Genomic DNA, 23,229 nt, shown 5'->3' with positions numbered 1-23,229 from the left:
CAGACGTCTCATAGGCCGTCAGGGGCTCTAAAGCGCCCGTTACCTCAGATGGCAGATATAGACGCCGACACGGATACTGACTCCAGTGTCGACGGTGAAGAGACAAATGTGACTTCCAGTAGGGCCACACGTTACATGATGGAGGCAATGAAAAATGTTTTACACATTTCTGATAATACGAGTACCACCAAAAAGGGGTATTATGTTCGGCGAGGAAAAACTACCTGTAGTTTTCCTGAATCTGAGAAATTAAATGAGGTGTGTGATGATGCGTGGGTTTCCCCCGATGACAACTGATAATTTCTAAAATGTTATTGGCATTATATCCTTTCCCGCCAGAGGTTAGGGTGCGTTGGGAAACACCCCCTAGGGTGGATAAAGCGCTCACACGCTTGTAAGGGCTCTACCCTCTCCTGAGATGGCCGCCCTTAAGGATCCTGCTGATAGAAAGCAGGAGGGTATCCTAAAATGTATTTACACACATACTGGTGTTATACTGCGACCAGCAATCGCCTCAGCCTGGATGTGCAGTGCTGGGTTGGCGTGGTCGGATTCCCTGACTGAAAATATTGATACCCTAGATAGGGACAGTATATTTTTGCCTATAGAGCATTTAAAAGATGCATTTCTATATATGCGTGATGCACAGCGGAATATTTGCCGACTGGCATCAAGTCTAAGTGCGTTGTCCATTTCTACCAGTAGAGGGTTATGGACACGACAGTGGTCAGGTGATGCGGATTTCAAACGGCATTTGGAAGTATTGCCTTATTAAGGGGAGGAGTTATTTGGGGTCGGTCTTTCAGACCTGGTGGCCACGGCAACAGCTGGGAAATCCACGTTTGTACCCCAGGTCGTCTCTCAACATGAGAAGACGCCGTATTATCAGGCGCAGTCTTTTCGTGGACAAGCGGGCAAAAGGATCCTCATTTCTGCCCCGTGACAGAGGGAGAGGAAAAAGGCTGCAGAAATCAGCCAGTTCTCAGGAACAGAAACCCTCTCCCGCTTCTGCCAAGCCCTCAGTATGACGCTGGGGCTTTACAAGCAGAATCAGGCACGGTGGGGGGCCCGTCTCAATGAATTTCAGCGCGCAGTGGGCTCACTCGCAAGTAGACCCCTGGATCCTTCAGGTGATATCTCAGGGGTACAAATTGGAATTCGAGACGTCTCCCCCTCGCCGTTTCCTAAAGTCGGCTTTACCGATGTCTCCTTCTGACAGGGAGACAGTTTTGGAAGCCATTCACAAGCTGTATTCCCAGCAGGTGATAATCAAGGTACCCCTCCTGCAACAGGGAACGGGGTATTATTCCACACTGTTGTGGTACCGAAGCCGGACGGCTCGGTGAGACCGATTCTAAATCTAAAATCTTTGAACACTTACATACAGAGGTTCAAATTCAAGATTGAGTTACCCTTCTCACCAAGGGTACCTCAGGTTTTATGGTACAGAACTGTCACTATCAGTTCAGACACTGCCGTATGGAGGGTCCACGGCACCCCTGGTCTTTACCAAGGTAATGGCCGAAATGATGATATTCCTTCGAAGGAAGGGAATTTTAGTTATCCCTTACTTGGACGATTCCCTGATAAGGGTAAGATCCAGGGAACAGTTGGAGGTCGGTGTAGCACTATCTCAGGTAGTGTTGCGGCAGCACGATTGGATTCTCAATATTCCAAAATCGCAGCTGGTTCCGACGACTCGTCTTCTGTTCCTAGGGATGATCCTGGACACAGTCCAGAAAAAGGTGTTTCTCCCGGAGGAGAAAGCCAGGGAGTTATCCGAGCTAGTCAGGAACCTCCTAAAACCGAGCCAAGTCTCAGTGCATCAATGCACAAGGGTTCTGGGTAAAATGGTGGCTTCCTACGAAGCAATCCCATTCGGCAGATTCCACGCAAGAACTTTCCAGTGGGACCTGCTGGACAAATGGTCCGGGTCGCATCTTCAGATGCATCAGCGGATAACCCTGTCACCAAGAACAAGGGTGTCCCTCCTGTGTTGGTTGCAGAGTGCTCATCTTCTAGAGGGCCGCAGATTCGGCATTCAGGACTGGGTCCTGGTGACCACGGATGCCAGCCTGCGAGGCTGGGGAGCAGTCACACAGGGAAGGAATTTCCAGGGCTTATGGTCAAGCCTGGAGACATCACTTCACATAAATATCCTGAAGCTAAGGGCCATTTACAATGCTCTAAGCTTAGCAAGACCTCTGCTTCAAGGTCAGCCGGTGTTGATCCAGTCGGACAACATAACGGCAGTCACCCACGTAAACAGACAGGGTGGCACAAGAAGCAGGAGGGCAATGGCAGAAGCTGCAAGGATTCTTCGCTGGGCGGAAAATCATGTGATAGCACTGTCAGCAATTCCGGGAGTGGACAACTGGGAAGCAGACTTCCTCAGCAGACACGACCTCCACCCGGGAGAGTGGGGACTTCACCTAGAAGTCTTCCACATGATTATAAACCGTTGGGAAAAACTCGACAGGTATTGCGCCAGGTCAAGGGACCCTTAGGCAATAGCTGTAGACGCTCTGGTAACACCGTGGGTGTACCAGTCAGTGTATGTGTTCCCTCATCTGCCTCTCATACCCAAGGTACTGAGATTGATAAGATGGAGAGGAGTAAGCACTATATTCGTGGCTCCGGATTGGCCAAGAAGGACTTGGTAACCGGAACTTCAAGAGATGCTCACGGAGGATCCGTGGCCTCTACCTCTAAGAAGGGACCTGCTCCAGCAAGGACCCTGTCTGTTCCAAGACTTACCGCGGCTGCGTTTGACGGCATGGCGGTTGAACGCCGGATCCTGAAGGAAAAAAGGCATTCCGGATGAAGTCATCCCTATCCTGATCAAAGCCAGGAAGGATGTAACCGCAAAACATTATCACCGCATTTGGCGAAAATATGTTGCGTGGTGCGAGGCCAGTATGGCCCGACGGAGGAAATTCAACTGGGTCGATTCCTACATTTCCTGCAAACAGGAGTGTCTATGGGCCTGAAATTGGGGTCCATTAAGGTTCAAATTTCGGCCCTGTCAATTTTCTTCCAAAAAGAACTAGCTTCAGTCCCTGAAGTTCAGACGTTGTAAAAGGGGTACTGCATATACAGTCTCCTTTTGTGCCTCCAGGGGCACCTTGGGATCTCAATGTAGTTTTTGGGTTCCAAAAGTCACATTGGTTTGAACCACTTAAATCTGTGGAGTTAAAATATCTCACATGGAAAGTGGTCATGCTGTTGGCCCTGACCTGGGCCAGGCGCGTGTCAGAATTGGCGGCTTTATCCTGTAAAAGCCCTTATCTGATTTTCCATTCGGACAGGGCGGAATTGAGGACTCGTCCTCAGTTTCTCCCTAAGGTGGTTTCAGCGTTTCACCTGAACCAACCTATTGTGGTGCCTGCGGCTACTAGGGACTTGGAGGACTCCAAGTTGCTAGACGTTGTCAGGGCCCTGAAAATATATGTTTCCAGGACGGCTGGAGTCAGAAAATCTGACTCGCTGTTTATCCTGTATGCACCCAACAAGCTGGGTGCTCCTGCTTCTAAGCAGACTATTGCTCGTTGGATTTGTAGTACAATTCAGCTTGCACATTCTGTGGCAGGCCTGCCACAGCCAAAAATCTGTAAATGCCCACTCCACAAGGAAGATGGGCTCATCTTGGGCGGCTGCCCGAGGGGTCTCGGCTTTACAACTTTGCCGAGCAGCTACTTGGTCAGGAGCAAATACGTTTGTAAAATTCTACAAAATTGATACCCTGGCTGAGGAGGACCGGGAGTTCTCTCATTTGGTGCTGCAGAGTCATCCGCACTCTCCCGCCCGTTTGGGAGCTTTGGTATAATCCCCATGGTCCTTACGGAGTCCCCAGCATCCACTTAGGACGTTAGAGAAAATAAGAATTTACTTACCGATAATTCTATTTCTCGTAGTCCGTAGTGGATGCTGGGCGCCTATCCCAAGTGCGGATTGTCTGCAATACTGGTACATAGTTATTGTTACCAAAAAATCGGGTTATTGCTGTAGTGAGCCATCTTTTCTAGAGGCTCCTCTGTTATCATGCTGTTAACTGGGTTTAGATCACAAGTTGTACGGTGTGATTGGTGTGGCTGGTATGAGTCTTACCCGGGATTCAAAATCCTTCCTTATTGTGTACGCTCGTCCGGGCACAGTATCCTAACTGAGGCTTGGAGGAGGGTCATAGGGGGAGGAGCCAGTGCACACCAGGTAGTCCTAAAGCTTTTACTTTTGTGCCCAGTCTCCTGCGGAGCCGCTATCCCCCCATGGTCCTTACGGAGTCCCCAGCATCCACTACGGACTACGAGAAATAGAATTATCGGTAAGTAAATTCTTCTTTTCAATATGGAATTGAGTTTGGATACAAATTTAGCAAAAGGGGGAGAAGGAGATTTCCAATGCGGAGCTATAGTGGATCTAGCAAACAATTAAGATGTGCCTATATAGGATATAGCCCCACAAGAGGAAGTTAATATAGCCAGTCTATCAAATATTCGTAATGGGGGTGGGGGGGCTTTTGGGTAATGATCTGTCTGCAGCCTTAAGAGATGCAGGCCCAAATGTATTAAGCCTTAAAAAGTGATAAAGTGGAGACAGCTGAAGTGAGAAATGACCAGCCAGTCGGCTTCCTAAATGCTACGTTTCAAGCTGTGTTTGAAAAATGACAGGAGCTGGTTGGCTGGTACTTTACCATTCTTTATCTGTCTCCACTTTATCACATTTTAAGGCTTAATACATTTGGGCCTTAGTTTTAGTAGGAAGAGTGAAATCAAAATTAGTTGGTGAGCTCGAGATCCCAGGTAGAGGAAAACCATGAAGAAGGGCACCCTCCAAATATATCCAAGGTTTAGAGTGAGGAGGGAGAAACCAGTCACTTAATTGAGAAAGTAATGCCGCCTCATGTTACCTAGTCAAGTCAGGGAGCGTGAGACGCCCCTGCTTTTTAGTCTGGATCGTATGACCATAAGTCATTCAGGGAGCCTTATGTTTCCACACATAAGAAAGCATTAACCTTTTCATGAAAACCAATAGTTTGCGAGGAATTACATAGGGAATAGCACGAAATAAGTATATCAGTTTTGGCAACATCATCGTCTTAAATACCAGCAAACGGCCTAACCAAGAAACCTTGTGATTCATCCGTGCGGTGGCTAGAGACATTGGCTGAGCCAATAGAGGGATGTAATTAACATCATGGACATTTTGAATATGTGGCTTTATGAGTTCCCAGGTATGATAACAAAGATTCCTTCCAGGTGAAAGGAAAATGATTCTTCAAAGATTGCTCAGATTGTTTGTGGGAGGGGGGATATTAATAGGGAGAGCTTCAGTTTTGGTAGTGTTAAGTTCATAATGCGAAGCTGCACTGTAAGTGTACAGAATATAATGAAGAGATATCAATGATGTCTCTTGGCTACATCCAAAGAATAAAACATCATCTGCAGAAAAGCATAGTTTGTGGGAGGTGTTACTGATTGAAAGCCCAGGAAACACAGAGATGGATTGTTTGAGCTGGGGTTCAATACCTAGTACAAAATTTATCAGGGATAGGGGGCACCCCTATCTTGTACAGTACCAGTAGAGATTGGGAAAGAAGAATAATGAAAACCTTTACTAAACATGCATGCTGAGGGTCCAGTATATAGGGCAGACATAGAGCGGAAAATGTCCCCCTGGAGTCCAAGTTTAGATAGTACCTGCCACATATAGCCTGTCAAATGCTTTTTCAGCATCAAGAGAGAGGAGTAGGAATTCAGACAGGGTATTCAGCACCCACTCAACTAAATCTAAAACCTTACGAGTATTTTTGGGAGACTGGTGTCCATGAACAAAGCCCACCTGGTCTGTATATATCAATTGGAGTAGCAAGGGGTTTAGGCGATCAGCTTAACAACATTTTTACATCCATATTAAGAAGTGTTATAGGCTTATAATTCTTGCAGTCAGGGGGGTCTTTACCCAGCTTGGGAATGGTTACGATATGGGCGTCCACCATTTCCGCTGGAAAGGTACCAGTGCTAAAAGTCTCTGTATAAATCCATAAGAGAGTAGGGCAAAGGACCTCACAGAATGCTGAGTAAAATGAATTAATAAAGCCTTCAGGGTCAGGAGCTGTACCTTTTAGGTAGCTGTTGAATTATTAGCTGTATTCCTCTGTAGACCAAGGAGCTTTCAGAGATGCCAGGCGTTCCTCATCTAGAGAAGTAAGAGGGAGACTATCACGTAAAAGAAGGCTGAGGAATAGAGGGATCATCTTTCAGGTTATACAATTTACCATACTATGCTGAAAACAAATGAGCAATATCAAGGGGATTAAGACATTTTGAGCCAGTAGGAGTAAAGAGACATTTAATTCTATTACCGGCCTGATGACCTCAAAGCTTACGCGTCAGAAGTCGGGAGGCTTTGTTCCCAGCTATGAGAAACCTATGACAGAGGCGGTCAAGAGCCGTTTCCATACGAAGCATAAAAAGTTTCTGCAGCTGTTGCCTTACCTCCTCTAGTTGTTTGCGTAAAGCTCTGAAGGGCAGAGATTGATTCTGAGCTCACTTCTGTATGGAGCAGTGATGTGCGGTGAGGTGAGGCAGAGCCTTTCCTGTCTTACTTACATACATGCCATAGTTTTGACTATATAAAGTATATGAAAAATACAAAGAATATATTAGAAATATCTTTTTTGTATTATTCTAAACATTTTTATCATCAAAACTCTGAAGTAAAAAGTCTATGGGGGGTAATTCCGAGTTGATCGCAGCAACAAATTTGTTAGCAGTTGGGCAAAACCATTTACATTGCTGGTGTGGCAGATGTAACATATGCAGATAGAATTAGATTTGGGTGGGGTGTGTTCAAACTGAAATCTAAATTGCAGTGTAAAAATAAAGCAGCCAGTATTTACCCTGCACAGAAACAAAATAACCCACCCAAACCTAACTCTCTCTGCAAATGTTATATCTGCCACACCTGCAATGCACATGGTTTTGCCCAACTGCTAACAAATTTGCTGCTGCGATCAACTCAGAATTACCCCCTATGGCAGGTGAGGCAGAACTTTTTGGCACATCTCTGATCTAAACTCACTAAATTTCCAGCTTTGGCTCATATATTGTGTGTAAATATGGCTCTGGTACTAGCCAGTGCCTTTTGAAAAATGTACCTCACTGCATGCTCCTGGTATGGAGGAGTACCGCTTTCAAGACACACCAGTAAGTAGAAATAGAAGTATAGGGCCCGATTCAGTAAGGATTGCAAATTCTGCTAATAAGCAGAATTTGCAATCCTTTTGTTAGCATGGGGGCTGCCCATCGCAGGGCAAGGCTGCCTAGCATGCTGACCACTGCCTCCCCCCCCCCTTCAACATGCCGAAATTGCGAATGCCGCCACCATGTTCTTGATCGCGGCTGCGTGTGACGTCATGCAGGCGGCGCAATCACGCCCCCGACATGCTCCCGTTCGCACCGCCCCCCCTCGCTTGGCCCCTCCTGCGCAGGACAGGCGCTGCGCATGTGCCCATGGGGCGAACCCAATAATTCAGATTAGATTGCGGTTTGCGGTCCAACCTGACTTAACCCCATAATCAAGAGAATTATTTTGAGTATACAGGGTAAGAGAGTCAGTAAAGGCTTGTAGGTCTTTTGATCAGTCAGCTGCCACAGGCATGCAGAGGGGAAATGGCGACCATTGTCCAAAGTCCATAAAACTGGGGCGTGATCAGACCACGTAATAGGAAGAATTGTAGTTCTCTAGGTATGCTGAATGACACACTTGTCTAATAGTATAAAATCTATTCTGGAGTAGCTATTATGTACTGTAGAGAAGAAGGTATAGTTTCTCTCCGTACAAATCTGTGCACCAGGCATTGTATAGATCAAATTCCACAAGTAATTTCCTAAAAGCAAGGGAAGGACCCATATCACAAGAGGAACGGGTGCAGCCCAAGGAGAGTTTCTATCAATTTTGGGGTCAAGGACCAGGTTAAAATCACCCAATAAGTTAATTGCGCCTTGGCAAGTTTTCTTCAAAGTTTCTTATAGAAAAGGGACCTGGCGGGCGTATTAGGAGACTAATGTAACTGGGGTGTCTTCAACTATACCTGTGAGAATGAGAAATCTATCATTTTTCATAAGTGTAATAAATTTCTTACTGTATTACTAACCAGAACTCTGTAGTTTGTGGCATTAGTCTTAAACCAGATACAGATCTGACCTCATACATCTTTGCTGCAGTCACGCCAAACAGCCACTCTTGGCACGCCAGGTCGCGTGAGAATCCTCTAGTGTTAGGCGTCTTTTTTTTTTTTTTTTTAACGAAAATGTGTCTTATGAGCAATGTTGTGTGACTAGGACACACAAGGAGACTGTGCTGATTAATTTGATTTGATATTTGTATATTGTGTGTGACCGGGTCTCTGAATCTGTATACGAAATGTTACAATGTAGCAGCCGCAGCTTTTTTCCTATATAAGTTTCATTGTGCTCCGTTTACAGACTCAATAGGCAATATGCAGGTGTTGCATATCAAATTAATCAGCAACGTATCCTCGTGCATCCTAGTCACATTGTTTTAGCTCAAAAAGACTCCCGACGTAAGCTAAGTTGCATGGGACCTGGCAGATCACTCATGCAAGGCATCTCATGCTGCATAGATGTATGAGGACGCACCGGTATATGTGGCCAAATGATAGGTGACAAATACAATTTTTATATACTGGAGATTGTGTGGTGATGCAATGGTGTTCACAAATGTATGTGAGCTTATGAAGGTGTTTGTAGAATTGGGAGTAGATGTTCCGCTGCGGAATCCCAGGAATCCTATTTTTGGATGTCGCTGAAAGAGTCTGGGTACATATATTGGTGTATTTTTAACCTGACAACATTGACCTAAGGACATCATTGCCATGACATGGATAGTACGCGAATACCCTATTCTCCCTAATTGCGTGGCCACAGTCAATGATACTGTGGGTCACGAAAGTTTATCATATGCCAGCAATAATTTTTTCCACAAGTATAACAGAATCAGGTATATAGGGTCCAGATAAAGCTATGAATTGCCTCCCTTTTGATTGCAGTCGGTGTATTATCCAATGGTCTGTTCATTTGGTAAAATCGCATCCTATGGCTGAGAGAGAGAGAACTGCTTAAAATCACGCTAATTACATTTGTCAGCGTGTTGTGAATAGATACGAAAGATCTCCCCTAATACTAATAACGAACTAACAGAAGGTCTAGAGCAGGGGTAGCCAACCCTGGTCCTCGAGAGCTACCAACCGTGCACGTTTTCCAGGTCTACTCTTTTAAAATGTGACAGTAAGTAATAACTGCACATGTGCACCTGCCAGGTGAGCTGGAAAACATGAACTGTTGGTAGCTCTCGAGGACCAGGGTTAGCTACCACTGGTCTAGAGAGTATGGTGTCAATTTTTTCAGAAATTGTGTAAAGTTATAAATACGGAGGGGGATGCTGAGTCTCTTCAGAACGACTTAGTTAAAGTAGAAGCATGGGCAGCCAAATGGAGAATGCGCTTCAATACAGACAAGTGTAAGGTAATGCACTGTGGTAGCAAGAATAAAAATTACACCTACATACTAAATGGGGTAACATTAATGGATTCTGTACTGGAAAAGGACTTAGGTGTTCACATAGATAGCAAACTAAGCAGCAGTACCCAAAGTAGGATTGCAGCAAAGAAGGCTAATAAGATATTAGCATGCATAAAATGTGGAATTGTTGCAAGGGACGAGAGTGTTATACTCCCATTATATAAATCACTAGTGAGGCCACATCTTGAATACTGTGTGCAATTTTGGACACCATACTACAAAAGGATATTCTAGAGCTAGAAAAGGTTCAGAGGCGGGCGACCAAACTAATTGAGGGTATGGAGACTCTGGAATACAAGGAAAGGCTTGCAAGGCTAGGCATGTTTACACTGGAAAAGAAGAGACTAAGAGGGGACATAATCAACATCTACAAATATATAAGGGGACAATACACAGAGCTTGCTCAGGACCTGTTTTCGGTAAGATCAGCACAGAGGACATGTGGACATTCACTTAGGTTAGAGGAGAGGCGATTCCGCACAATGCGGCGTAAAGGTTTTTTCACAGTAAGGACATGTTTGGAATTCCCTGCCTGAGGGAGTTGTAATGGCGGACTTAGTCAACACCTTTAAGAATGGGTTAGATAAATTCCTAATGGATAAGGATAGCCAGGGTTATGGTGTATAGTCGCGCACTATAGCTACTATGAAAAGGGAATAAAACACAACGGCTGACATCCGCATCAGACAAAATTTAGACCAAAATAATCCTGCAAAGGAGACCACAAATAGGTTGAACTTGATGGACAAATTGGGGGAGATTCAATTCTTTTCACCCCTATCCACACTCGTTCTGTTTCTGCCCTCAGGGACGTTGTATCATTATTTCAGCTCGCTACCCCGGAGTAGTGAGGCACCTAACCCTTTACACAGTAAACCTGATTACTATGGGCACAATATGCACGATAACAGAGATCATTTTAGAAAGAAAATTGGGCGTGATATATCATTTGAATCTCACCCATTGTCTTTTTTTCAACCTTAGATACTATGTTACTATGTTAAAAACCACTTAACTGGCATGGTCAGATTTCATGCAACTGCGTCGTCCCACCATATCCCCCCGTTTTTGACGATGAGATCCGTTCTGCAGATGTGCATGATATAATGTTTAAATATTTAAAAATATACTTTTTCAACTTTATTAAATAAAATACATTTTAAAAAACAATGTTGTTAACTGACGATTTTTCCCTTCAAAAGCGTTAAGTGGTTAATAGGAGATGTATATTGGCGGATTATCAGTACAAGAACTGGTATGTCATCAATAAGGCACATGGCCAAATCCAACACCTCTGCTTGAAGACTCTGAAATGACAAGCGCGCAATAGATACTGCTGTCTTGCTGCACCTAATTGTAATGTAATAGTGTTTGAGTGTAGCATATATTAGTTTCTGGGGTTGGCTTTCAGTTGGAATATTGAATTATTTATGTTTTGTTTGTATTTTTCAATTTAAAATTCTTTTCAAATATTTGATATACAATAAAAAAAAAAAACTGCTGTAGAGAATGTTTTCTCATCCTCATATTAAATGTTTCTTCACCTTTGTGCTGTGTCTTAGAGGTGTTTATCATGTTTATCTGCTGCACTGTCTCCATTCATTCTACTGTTAAACCAGATCTTCAAGTTTGGGTGTCAGCACGCATTCTGCTTTGGCTAAATCTCATCCTTCATTTAGTGTTTTATGGTTAGTCAGTAGGCTAATCTCTATTGTGATGAAAGGGAACATGAGTAATCCTGGGTACACACTGTGGACATCACTCAGCATATCAGATAAACACTCTGATCCTCTGCAATCATCTGATTGTTGTGCACCATGTACACACTGAGCTATTTTTAGCTCAATGTGTACTTTATTTGGGCATCTCAATTTTCAAGCAGCTTATAAGGTGCGACCTCCCGATCCAACCATTGCAGGGGCATTTTAGCTATTTATCGGCTAACGCTCCTGCAAATGCACCTATGCAGTTATCAGCTTAAGAGCTCTGACTTGTATCTCTACAAACTAAACTGATCTACGTCTCAGAGAGCCTTCAGCTCACAAGAAGGGGCGTTACAACTGATCTACGTCTCAGAGAGCCTTCAGCTCACAAGAAGGGGCGTTACAACGCATTTGTATCTACATTTGCAACCATAATGTAGGCAAAGTTCTGAAGCAGAAATCACAAGATTCCTGGGCAGGTCTTCTCCAGCAGTGTATTCCTCAGGTGTACAGTATGTCAGGCACTCTTCCACTCAATTAGTAAATACATATTTGCTATTAGCTTTAAATAAAATGTAAAAAAAATACCCTCTAGAATACTGCAACATGTATAAAACTTCTATACGAATAAAAAAACAATACATCAGCCAGTCAGGAACAGTCAGCTGGTGCTTGCAACTGTCATCATATCATCATTATCTGCCCTCAAGCACCTGCATTTGATATGGGTACTGACAGGCGTTTATGTATCTCTATGCAAGTCTTCACATGTTCATGATTACACAAGCACACCCTGGCTATAGTCAGACTCCATTAGACCGGCCAATGCCTTTTCCCGCCTCTCCTTTCGGAAGCGGGTACAAGTGTCCTATTCAGACAAAGCTGCATACATAGGCTGTTTTGTGGGCATGTCCCAACTACAGTTGGAATGGTCACTTTTTTTTCTAATCCCTCAAGGGTGAATACGTCTGGATTCTGATTATTTATCTCAATAAAATTTCTGCTGCGGGGTACACTGGGTTCCACAGGGATAACATCGGTGTGTAGAGTTGGATCTTGATCCGAGGCACCAACAGGCTAAAAGTTTTAACTGTTCCCAAGATGCTCAGCACCGCCTCCTCTATAACCCCGCCTACGTGCACAGGAGGTCAGTTTGTAAGTTGGTTCCATGCAGGCAGGACACTAACAGACAGCTGAAAAGAGCTTTTAAAAGAAGATAGAAGACTTCAAGGGCTGCAGCATAAGCACTCTTAGTGCTAGATGTCATTTTGACATCTCATGCTGCAGCTCCATGACCTCCCCCGGCGGCGCTGTATACTGCCGCGCTCTGGTTGTTGGGTACTTACAGCAGAGGGCTCCGGTTTTTCACATCAGGCACACACACTCTCCGCAGCTCTCCGGGACCCGCTGTAAATCGCGATTCGGCGCGGCCATTAGGATATGGGCCTCGTGCGCTGGCGTGGACACTGTGTTGGTACAGGGACCCCACTAGACCACCAGGGCAGGGGCACAGGTCGGATTCTCCTATAATCCGTTTTATTGAGGCCCGCAGTACCCGGTGGTGAAGTCCAGCAAGGATATAATGCTCTGACCTGTAGCCCCTCCCCCAGCTCCAGGGCACCATTTACAGTAAATGTTCCCGCCCTGGAGCTGCATCTCTCTCTCTCCCTCACTCCCTGTTAGCGTTTGGGCGCCATCACTACATGCTGAGCTGATTCTGGGACTGCATAGGCAAAGTCTCCTCTGTAAAGCCGCCCGCATCATCAGCACTGTGCATTTTACAGTACACTTAAGTATTCTACATGTCTTTTGACAGTGTTAGTTAAGAAACAGTGCATTACTACAGGGCTATTTAGTACAAGTACCCTGTGGTCAGAGGCGGAACTACCGCCAGTGCAACCAGTGCGTTGCACTGGGGCCCGCCACTGTCCAGGGGCCCAAAGCATGTAATGAGTCAAACTGACTCATTACATGCTGCTGTGTGCTGCGGGCAACCGCCGCCCGCAGCACACAACCGCCCGGAGAGGAGAGGAGCGGAGCGCAGCGGACACGGGGGGAAGGAGGAGGAGGGAGGTGGAGGAGGGAGCCGCAGCAGCGCTGTTATAGGTTGAGGCGCTGCTGCTGCTGTCCCTCTACTTCACCATAGGCTGTCTTCCGACGCTGTGAAGCGCATCCCAGTATTCACAGCGGCAGAGAACAGCCTATGGTGAAGGACTGGGGCAGCAGCAGCAGCGCCTCAACCTATAACACAGCGCTGCTGCGGCTCCCTCCTCCACCTCCCTTCACCTCCTTCTCTCCTGCCTGGGAATCGGGATCTCTGCCAGAAGCTGCACCGAGGAGCCTGAGCCAGCGGAGACAGTAAGTATAATTCTTTCTTGCTTTCTTGCTTTCTTGCTTTCTTGCTTTCTTGCTTTCTTTCTTGCTTTCTTTCTTGCTTTCTGTCTGCCTTAATGTGCAAAAAGGGGGTATCTGCCTGCCGTTATGTGTAAAAAGGGCACGCTGTCTGCTGTTATGTGTAAAAAGGGCACGCTGTCTGCTGTTATGTGTAAAAAGGGCACGCTGTCTGCCGTAATGTGTAAAAAGGGCACGCTGTCTGCCGTAATGTGTAAAAAGGGGGACGCTGTCTGCCGTAATGTGTAAAAAAGGGCACGCTGTCTGCCGTTGTGTAAAAAGGGCACGCTGTCTGCCGTTATGTGTAAAAAGGGGGACGCTGTCTGCCGTTATGTGTAAAAAGGGGATGCTGTCTGCCGTAATGTGTAAAAAGGGGAATCTGTCCGCCGTAAGGTGAAAAAGGGTCTCTACCTGATGTAGTGGTGCTACTGTGCGGCGTAATTTGAATAATGGAGACTACTGTGCACCGTTTTATGAATTGGTATTATTTTGTGGCCGCACCCCTTCCCCACGAAGCCATGCCCCTATGTATTTTTGCTCGCGCCTACAGCGCGCACTGCCCCTGTTTTGCTTGCAGGGGTGGGGCTCCGATGCCGTTTCTTGCACACAGTGCTAAAATGTCTAGTTACGGCACTGTTGCTAGGTATCCATTTCTCTGGCTCTGAGCAGGTCCCCCTCACCAGATCCTCTCCAGGGGTGAGGGGGTGGACTTGGATGGGATGAGGAGGGGGGGCCCAAAGCATTTTGTCGCACCTGGGCCCACCTCTCACTAGTTCCGCCACTGCCTGTGATATACATCCAGTCTTTACTGTGCATTGATATATCTATAAGCCTATATAGCTTTACTTAGTACTACTTAGTATTGCTGGTCCAGTGCAGTTTTATTGTTTATCATAATTTCTGCATTGTACATGTGACTGTGTGTGCATATACTGTAGCTGCTGTGTGATATCTCCTTTGTGTATTTCACTCATACTGCTATCCCTATATTCTGAACCCTGAGGGGGGCTAAGTGCATCAGGGTTATTTTTTGATATAGGTATTTCACAGGATATACTTATTTTGTATTTTTCTCTCTGATTCTCAGTCACCATATACCTCCTGAATCCTCTGTTTGTGCTGTCACGCTGCATAGGGGTTTTTGGTTAGGTATCAGTGATCGCGCTTAGCCAAAAAAAAAGTGGGACCCAAGGACCCCTCACTTTTAAAAATTGGGGTCCTACCGGTCTTTTTCTGGGTCCCATCTGAATGAAGGTTCTTATTCATCTTAATCTTGTTTGGACACTACAAAAGTGTTGCAAGGTGGGGGGATGGGGTGACAATGCTGCTGGGCTGTGTAGCATGCAGGACACTCTGCACCAAAGGTGTAACTAGACATTTTGGTGCCCTTAGGCAGAAAATGAATTGGTGTTCCACCGCCCAGATCGCAAAGCATAGGCAGTGCCGCCGCAAAATTTTAGGGGCGTGACCACATAATAGTGCCAATTCACATTACACCACACAGTAGTGCCGCTTATACACATTGCACCAGGTAGAACCTCCTATGCACACTGCGCCAGGTAGAACCTCCTATACACATACTGCGCCAGATAGAGCACGTTATACATATTGCGCCAGATAGAGCACGTTATACACTTTGCTCCTGGTAAAGCACGTTATACACTTTGCGCCAGGTAGAGCACGTTATTATACACATTGCGCCAGGTAGAGCACGTTATTATACACAATGTGCCAGGTAGAGCACGTTATACACATTGCACCTGGTACAGCACGTTATACACTTTGCTCCAGGTACAGCACGTTATATATACACTTTGCTCCAGGTACAGCACGTTATACACTTTGCTCCAGGTACAGCACGTTACACACTTTGCACCCGGTACAGCACGTTATACACAATGTGCCCGGTACAGCACGTTATACACAATGCGCCAGGTACAGCACGTTATTATACACAATGCACTAGGTAGAGCACGTTATTAATATTATACACATTGCGCCAGGTAGAGCATGTTATACACATTGCGCCCGGTAGAGCACTTAATACACAATGCACCAGGTAGAGCACGTTATTATACTGCACCAGGCACAGCACTGAGGCACACTGCACCAGGCACAGCACTGAGGCACACTGCACCAGGCACAGCACTGAGGCACACTGCACCAGGCACATCACTGAGGCACACTGCACCAGGCACAGCACTGAGGCACACTGCACCAGGCACAGCACTGAGGCACACTGCACCAGGTACAGCACTGGGGCACACTGCACCAGGTACAGCACTGGGGCACACTGCACCAGGTACAGCACTGAGGCACACTGCACCAGGTACAGCACTGAGGCACACTGCACCAGGTACAGCACTGAGGCACACTGCACCAGGTACAGCACTGAGGCACACTGCACCAGGCACATCACTGAGGCACACTGCACCAGGCACATCACTGAGGCACACTGCACCAGGTACAGCACTGAGGCACACTGCACCAGGTACAGCACTGAGGCACACTGCACCAGGCACAGCACTGAGGCACACTGCACCAGGCACAGCACTGAGGCACACTGCACCAGGCACAGCACTGAGGCACACTGCACCAGGCACAGCACTGAAGCACACTGCAGTAACCACTTATGACCTCCAGCACCCAAACCCCCCCATCCCCCCGTCACATGAAACCTTCAGCAAGACCATTCAGCAGCGACCAACGCAGCCTACTGCAGCCCGGGCACACATGCCGCTGAGGAGGAGGGAGGCAGATACGAAGCGCTACTCACCGTCGCAGAGGAGGTGCCTGGTGATTGTGGCCGGTCGCTTGGTGCTGGCAGCGGAGCGTGCAGCGGGGAGGAGGCGGAGTCGGATGAGCGGGGCCAGTCTGTCAGTGCTGCCACACAGATTCATGTGCTGGCGGCGGGGCCCGGGTCAGCGTGGAGGAGGTGAGCAGGAATCAAAGCGGGCGGACTGGCGGGAGACACTGCAGCCTGTGATTGGCTGGAGACTACAGGAGGTGATTGGCTAAGAAAACAGCCAGTCACCTCCTGCGTTCCGCTGACCTGCTGGCACGATCGATGCAAAGTTGCAAACACACATCCAGATGAGCGCGTCCTGTGGGACCAGCTCATCTTCTAAATGTGAGTCCCGGGCGGCAGTTTCTGGGTAAAATACGCGCCATAGCGCGTATTTGCGATCACTGGGTATTATATCTGCTGATGTACTGTGTTGCCCGTGATTTACGCTTTCATATCCTGTCCGCTACATGATATGGTTCTGTGGCTGATCCCGCAGTACGCAGTGGTGATGCTGCAGATGCATTCGAGGAAAACGTTGCAGCGGAGGGTTCAGGTTCTGGGGGTTCCCTACCCCCCAGTCAGTTTGTAGCAACAGGGGTACATCACGACCCGCCTTGGGCTACTTTCTCTAATTTACTGACTACGCTGGTAACTAGACTTACGCCACCTATGGGACCGCACGTGCCTTTACAGCCACATATATCGTCCCTGCGGTTAATCCGCCATGGGCAGATCTCCTGTCCACTCAGTTACAGCAATTGAATCACTCATTGACTAAACAGAAACCTAACCCTCGCCCGCCTAAGACCAAGGGGTCCTCTAAGCAGGCCATTACTTCCTCACAATCCACTAATGTTTCAGATACTTCGTCCGATGAGGATGGCATTTATACTGACCCCTCAGACACTGATCCAGATGCTTCTGATGGGGAGTCTGTTTCACAGGTGGATGTTCCTGACCTATTAGAGGCTATCGGGCTGATTCTTCAAATTGATGATGACCCAGATCCTGTTGTTGCCTCTAAGAAACCTGATAGATTCAAATGTCAGAAGGTTATCAAATTCATTTTGCCTCATTCTGACCACTTAGTTGATATACTTCAGGAATCCTGGGAGAATCCAGGAAAGAAATTCACACCTCGCAAAAAGATGCTGGCTCACTATCCCCTCACTGCGGAGTTAAGTATAAATTGGGAAATGCCACCGCCGGTGGACTCGCAAGTCGCTCGGCTGGTGGTGTCCTCTGCTCTGCCTGTCACTACCGTCACCTCTCTGTAGGAACCAATGGATAAGCGTGCGGAGGGTTGCTTAAAGTCTATTTCTGCTGCGGGGTACACTGGGCTCCACAAGGATTAACATCGGGGTGTAGAGTAGGATCTTGATCCGAGGCACCAACAGGCTCAAAGCTTTGACTGTTCCCAAGATGCATAGCGCCGCCTCCTCTATAACCCCGCCTCCGTGCGTAGGAGCTCAATTTTGTAGTTGGTGCCTTGCAGTAAGCAGGCAGTCAACAGGGAGGGGGGCTGCTCCTGCAGCACTAAAGAAAAGCTATTTCAAGAAGAAAGAAATTTGAAGACTTCTAGGGCTGCAGCAGTGTCTGGATGTCAGTCAGACATCCCCTGCTGCAGCTCCATCACTCCCTCAGCGGCGCTGTATACTCCCACGCCCTGGTTGGCGGGTAATTACAGCGGAGGCTCCGGTGTTCTTCTAGTCAGTCACACACTCGCCGCTGTCCTCCCAAATCGCGTGGCCGCATCAGGGGGAGATAAGGGGTCTCTTTGGCCCGCTGTAATCGTGATCCTGCGTGTCCGGTGTGGACACTGTAAGGGGCAGGCGCTCCACTAGCCACCAGGGCACTGGGCACAGGTCGGTTTTCTTCATAAAACAGTTTGTTTGACAGCCCGCAGCGCCTGGTGGGGATGCCAGCACGGGGGAGAAGGCCTGACCTGTAGCCCCAGCCAGGAACAAAGTTCACGCCGCATAAATGTTGGCTCGCTACCCTCTCTCTGCGGAGCTATGTAAAAATTGGGAAACTCCTCCACCTGTAGATTCTCATGTGGCACGGATGGTAGTTTCCTCAGCTCTGCCAGTGACTACAGTCACCTCTCTGAAGGAATCGATGGATAGACGTGTGGTGGGTTGTTTAAAGGCGATTCACAGCTCCTGACAGGGGCTGTGCATAGGCCAACCATTGCAGCGACATGGGCTGCTGAAGTTGTTGAAGCATGGGCTCAGGAGCTGGAGGCGGAGCTACCTTCCAACGCTTCTGATCATGCTAGACAATGTCTCTCATATATTACCACGGCTTCTCATTATCTTAAGGAGGCGGCTTCCGATGCCGGGGTGCTGGCGGCCAAGGCTGCGACTACGTCCATCTTAGCTCGACGTATCCTTTGGTTGAGATCCTGGTCTGTGGATCTGGATTCTAAGAAAACCCTGGAGGTACTTCCTTTCAAGGGAGACATCCTTTTCGGAGAAAACCTCAATAAGATTGTGGCTGACCTAGCTTCTGCTAAAACGGCTTGCCTAGCGAGTACGGCACCTTCGGCGCCGAAGGCTAAAAGTACCTTCTCTCGCTCCCTTCGTCCTCCAGGACAGGCAAAAGGTCAGGCGTACCCGAAACAAGCTCGTACTTCCAAACCTCTTCATTCGGTGGTACGGTCCCTCCTGGACACAGGAGTGGTAGTACAGGTGCCTCTGGCTCAGAGAGGCAAGGGGTACTATTCACTGCGGTTCTAGTCCCGAAACCGAACGGGTCCTCGTGGCCCATTCTCAATCTCAAGTCTTTGAACAAGTATGTGAGGGTGTCCAAGTTTCGTATGGAAACTCTACTCTCTATTGTTCTGGCCTTGGAGCCTGGGGACTATATGGTCTCCCTGGACATACAGGATGCCTACCTGCATATTTCTATTGCAGTGTCACATCAGCAGTACCTGAGGTTTGCGGAAGGGCAACCTTCATTACCAGTTTCAGGCGTTAACTTTTGGTTTGGCCACGGCTCCGCGGGTGTTCACCAAAGTCATGGCCGTAATGACGGCTGTGCTTCTCCATCAGGGGATCAGGATCCTCCCATATCTAGACGACTTGCTGATCCTGGCAAACTCCCCAGAAATTCTCCTACGTCATTTGGATGTGACAATCCAGTTTATGAAAACTCATGGGTGGCTCATCAACTGGAAGAAATCTTCCCTGGTCCCTGCTCAGAGCATGGTACACCTGGGGGCATTGTTGGACACTCCCAGCCAGCGGTTGTTCTTGTCTCAGGAGAAGATCCTGAAACTTCAGGACAAGATTCGATGCTTCCTATGTCGTCCGGAAGTGTTGATACATTCGACAATGCAAATACTGGGTCTCATGGTGTCGGCCTTCGACATGGTGGAGTACGCTCAATTCCATTCTCGCCCTCTACAGAAGTTGATTCTGGCCAAGTGGGACGGCCTGCCTCACCGGATCAGGTCTCAAATGATCTCCTTGTCTCTGGGTGCCCGTCTGTTACTGAGCTGGTGGCTTAAGGACCACTGATTGAGCGGGGGTCGTCCTTTCTGGATCTCCAACTGGGTCCTTCTGATGACGGATGCAACACTCACTTCAGGGTCGGCAGACCAAGGAGGAGTCTCTCCTCCCGATAAACATTCTGGAACTGCGGGCGGTGTTCAATCCACTGAACCTTGCCCAGCATTTGAAACAGAACAGACCTGTTCAAGTACAATCAGACAATGCCACCACGGTGGCGTACATAAATCATCAGGGCGGCACTCGAAGCCGCATGGCGATGAGGGAAGTTTCAAGGATTCTTCAATTGGCGGAATGCCATCTGCCAGCCATATCGGCAGTGTTCATTCCGGGGGTTCCTCAACTGGGAAGCGGACTTTCTCAGTTATCAGGACATACATAAGGGCTGGTCCGGATCCAATTGAGAAGAAGTCCTGCTCCAAAGGGTAAAGACCTGACGCGTTTCGCTGCATATGCCTTGCAGCTTTTTCAAAGGTATGGTCAGGTCTTTACCCTTTGGAGCAGGACTTCTTCTCAGTTGGATCTGGACCAGCCCTGATCAATTTTCCAGCTATCCAGAGGAGTCCCAGAGAGGCACCATCCAACCACCGCATTGCATGAGGTACCCACTGCATATGGGACATTGCGTTCCATCTTTAATCCTCTAGCGGCATATGGAATCTATAAAGGACTCTCTAAATACCATATAAAAGGGACTCTCTACAGTGGATTATAACTGGACTCTTAACACTCTAGGGCAATATTTGGAACGGATCCTACAGAGCTTATTTGACACATGTCCTGAACCATTATTCTGGGTAAAAAACTTTTTATTCCTTTCTTGTATGCACATGGCACATTTAATTGTACGGAATATTGCTGTTTTTTTAACGGTTAGCGTTTTTAATAAGTTTATCAAATTGTATACATTTAGTGGATTATTGTTCTTTTCTCCTTGAAGCGCAGCCTCCCCTCTTTCTTTTCCAGTGTAAATATATTGGGAGTGACTTCCCTCTTAAATTTGGCTGCCGCTTAGCCGAGCATCTCGCCTCACAGCGCCCGAATACCCTTGGGTATATATTATCTCTTCTTGCATCTTCCAGTTCCTGCCTGCATACACAGCTTTCCTTGCCCACCCACATCCACACCTGCCCGACCGACCGCTGCTCAGTATTCGCAGAACTCTACTATGAACAACCCCTTGCCACTGAGAGACAGGGAGGAGGACAGCTGACCGGTAGGGGCTACTATTTGTTATTTTATTTCTCCTGTGGGGAACAATAGGATTTATGTGGGGAGAATAAGGATTTATGGATTTATGGGGGGAATAATGTGAATAATTCATGTGCAGAGCAATAGGATTTACGTGGGGAGAAATGTGATTGATTTATGTGTGAGCAACATGATTTATGTGGGGAGCAATGTGACTGTTTTTTCTGTGTAGGCCAATGTATGTGTGTTTTTTTTTTTTTTACTGTGAGGGCCAATGTGTGGTTTTTTTTTTTCTGTGGGGAACTGATGGTGCGCCTTGGCAATTTTAAAATATTGTTTGGTGTGCCGCGAGTAAAAAAAGGTTGAAAATAACTGCCATAGGGTCTGGAATTCTTACTTTGCTTGGTGCGCATCTGACAATCATGATGCTTACAAGTTTAGTACGGCCAAACTTTGGCCTTCCTACAACAGGGTCTGGCATCCCTCAAGGTTCACATCTCTGCCTTGTCGGTATGGTTTCAGAGAAAGATTGCTACCCTGCCTGATGTTCATACTTTCACTCAGGGGGTGTTACGGATTCAACCTCCTTATGTACCACCAGTGGCCCCTTGGGAATTGTCAGTTGTTCTGGAGGCCTTGCAGGAGTATCCTTTTGAAACTCTTGCGTCTGCAGACCTTAAGTGGCTTTCCCTTAAGGTTTTGTGTTTGCTGGCTATTGCCTCTGCTAGAAGGGTCTCGGACTTAGGTGCCTTATCCTGTAAGTCCCCCTATCTGATTTTTCACCGTGACCGGGCGGTTCTTAGAACGCGCCCTGGTTATTTGCCTAAGGTGGTGTCTTCCTTCCCCCTTAACCAGGAGATTGTGGTTCCGGCCTTTAGTACTCCTGCGTTGTCCTCCAAAGAGCGGTCTTTGGATGTGGTACGGGCTCTCTGTATCTACGTGAAGAGAACTGCCTCCATTAGGAAGTCTGATTTTCTTTTCTCTAACGTCCTAGTGGATGCTGGGGACTCCGTCAGGACCATGGGGATTAGCGGCTCCGCAGGAGACAGGGCACAAAAATAAAGCTTTAGGATCAGGTGGTGTGCACTTGCTCCTCCCCCTATGACCCTCCTCCAAGCCTCAGTTAGGTTTTTGTGCCCGTCCGAGCAGGGTGCAATCTAGGTGGCTCTCCTAAAGAGCTGCTTAGAAAAAGTTTTTAGGTTTTTTATTTTCAGTGAGTCCTGCTGGCAACAGGCTCACTGCATCGAGGGACTTAGGGGAGAGAAGTCAACTCACCTGCGTGCAGGATGGATTGGCTTCTTAGGCTACTGGACACCATTAGCTCCAGAGGGATCAAACACAGGCCCAGCCATGGAGTCCGGTCCCGGAGCCGCGCCGCCGACCCCCCTTGCAGATGCCGAAGATGGAAGAGGTCCAGAAGCAGGCGGCAGAAGACTTTTCAGTCTTCCTGAGGTAGCGCACAGCACTGCAGCTGTGCGCCATTGTTGTCAGCACACTTCACACAGCGGTCACGGAGGGTGCAGGGCGCTGGGGGGGCGCCCTGGGCAGCAATGTATAATACCTTTTTATGGCTAAAAAATACATCACATATAGCCCTTGAGGCTATATGGATGTATTTAACCCCTGCCAGATCTCACAAACTCCGGAGAAGAGCCCGCCGAAATAGGGGGCGGGGCTTATTCTCCTCAGCACACAGCGCCATTTTCCTGCTCAGCTCCGCTGTGAGGAAGGCTCCCAGGACTCTCCCCTGCACTGCACTACAGAAACAGGGTAAAACAGAGAGGGGGGGCACTTTTTTTGGCGATATTACTATATTTAAGCTGCTATAAGGATACAACACTTATATAGGGTTGTTCCCATATATATTATAGCGCTTGGGTGTGTGCTGGCAAACTCTCCCTCTGTCTCCCCAAAGGGCTAGTGGGGTCCTGTCTTCAATAGAGCATTCCCTGTGTGTCTGCTGTGTGTCGGTACGTGTGTGTCGACATGTATGAGGACGATGTTGGTGTGGAGGCAGAGCAATTGCCGGTAATGGTGATGTC

General features: G+C 47.6%; 1 protein-coding gene across 2 annotated transcripts in view; it reads left to right on the top strand.

Annotated features, from left to right (window-relative positions):
• The window catches only part of TCTN1 (tectonic family member 1), a 225,807-nt gene that overhangs the window by 52,114 nt on the left and 150,464 nt on the right, over nt 1-23,229 (top strand). The window lies entirely within an intron of this gene.

Source organism: Pseudophryne corroboree, chromosome 1 (genome assembly GCF_028390025.1).
Source record: "Pseudophryne corroboree isolate aPseCor3 chromosome 1, aPseCor3.hap2, whole genome shotgun sequence".
Lineage (NCBI taxonomy): Eukaryota > Metazoa > Chordata > Amphibia > Anura > Myobatrachidae > Pseudophryne > Pseudophryne corroboree.
Note: the sequence above shows the minus strand (reverse complement) of the source record. Positions and strands in the feature narration are given on the sequence as shown.